The sequence below is a fragment of the Pezoporus occidentalis genome, unplaced genomic scaffold (assembly GCF_034315485.1).
Source record: "Pezoporus occidentalis ecotype Australia unplaced genomic scaffold, CSIRO_AGI_Poc_V1 ctg18, whole genome shotgun sequence".
Taxonomy (NCBI): Eukaryota; Metazoa; Chordata; class Aves; order Psittaciformes; family Psittacidae; genus Pezoporus; species Pezoporus occidentalis.
The window spans coordinates 3,153,659-3,155,417 of record NW_026913640.1 but is presented as its reverse complement, the minus strand read 5'-3'; the positions used below and the strand labels follow the sequence as shown (position 1 = coordinate 3,155,417).

The following is a 1,759-nucleotide window of genomic DNA, read 5'->3' as shown; positions in this document are numbered from 1 at the left end:
CCTCCAGCCACCAGTGTGTTGGGCATCCTTGGATCAGCTCTTCCTCCTGCCTGAACCAGGACAGGTTTCACATGTAACTGATGGCAAAAAATCTGTATAATGTGCCTTTTCCTTCCAGACATGTCCAAGTGTAATCAGAAGTTTATGTACCTAAGTTCAGAGCATACTGTTACTGTTTGGGGAAGACTGATTTCAACTTAAAGTCAATGCCTGTAACAAATTAGAGGAATCAAGTGCCAACAATACACCCTCTAGCTCTCCAAAGGGAAAAAAAAAAACAAACCCAAACCCTTAAAAACATGCTTTGTTTTAAACTTAAGGTTTCAGACTTAAAGTTGATGCCTAAAATAGGTCAACCAACAACTAAAAGCACTTCCCTCCACTGACTGTAGCAGAAGCACAGAGCACCAACTCCAGTGGAAGATATGAAAGCTAAAGTGGCTGAAGGTCAGCTTTGGCATTAGGTGGGTGGGAATTTTCACTGCTGATGGGACACTAAAAATCAGGGAGAATAGGACAAAGCAGACATTCCCTATTGACCATCCTCTTGGGAAGAAAGCAGCGGCTGGACAACCACTGGTTCTAGAAGGAAAACTTAAGGTATAAAATCCTGACCTGAAAACAGTGCCATAGGCAGATTGGACCTCTTTTTACATCCAGATATGCGATCACTGGAAGGCCCATCACTGTTTTATCACTGTCACTGAAAGAGGTGCTGGCCCATCTATCATTAGCATCAAGCTCCAGCAAGTTATGGGGGCAGCTCTGTCCCATGTCTCAGGTGGCTTTCAAGAATTATTTTCTTGCAAACAGCTGGATCAATGCCAATGATAAATAATCCCTGTTCTCCTTTCCATCTCCCTGGTTGCATGTTGTACAGTCATTTATTAGAATGAGGCTGTCTCACATTTATTCAAGTATCTATTGCTGATAGACTTGAGAAAACAGAAAAATAATTATTCTTCATCAGGATGCAGTTGCATTTATAGAAACATTTGTTATATTTATGGAAGTTTTATCTACTTAAACACTTATTCATGTAAGTGTAAATGCCAAGAGATTCTGTAGTATTTATAATTAAAGGAAATAAGGAACTTTAAATAAAAATGACATGCATATTTGTCTCATAATAATTTAGTTCTAAAATAAGTTGCTTTTGCCATTGCATTTATTTAATTAATCTATTCATACATTTATTAATTTCAAGCCTTACTTTAGATACTCTTTCACTGACTAAATGGGAACATTTTGTATCATCCTTTGTACTGGTGATTGTATATCACTCTCTTCATGAAACACCTGGAGGTGTGTTCCTCCTTCACGGGAGAGCCACAAAGACCTTTTATCTGACCAAAATGTTTAGATGCAATTTTCTACCTCCCACATATGATTAAAACAAAAAGTAATGAATCATATTGAGATCCCCTAATTATTTTAATTAAGCAGTTGTGTACTGATGACTCAGTTAAAAGGTGCTTTTGCATTTTGTTTGCAAAAATATTAAGCCTGCATATCAGGATTTAGTCCTGTGAAGATGGCATTGTCTTTATTCTATTTTTCCCTACTGAATAAATGAAACCTTTTTTTCTTCTAGTCTGGTTTAATGAAAAATAAAGTTAATAAGACTGTTGTTACCTGTCTTCCTCTTCATCCCCTTTGTCTGTTTTTAGCCAGAGGTCTCAAAGATTATGAAGTCTTACAAATTTTGTAATAATGAGGGACTGAGTAGGGAAGACTGACTTCCTTAATGCTCCTTCTG

At 37.2% G+C, this 1,759-nt stretch overlaps 1 long non-coding RNA gene across 1 annotated transcript; it reads right to left on the bottom strand.

The window, feature by feature from the left end:
* Positions 1-288: 288 nt before the first annotated feature.
* Positions 289-1,552, bottom strand: LOC134161791 (uncharacterized). The gene is made up of 2 exons (XR_009964085.1): positions 616-1,552; positions 289-495 (listed from the first exon to the last, which is right to left on the bottom strand). It is a non-coding gene; the product is annotated as an uncharacterized LOC134161791 (long non-coding RNA).
* Positions 1,553-1,759: the final 207 nt, after the last annotated feature.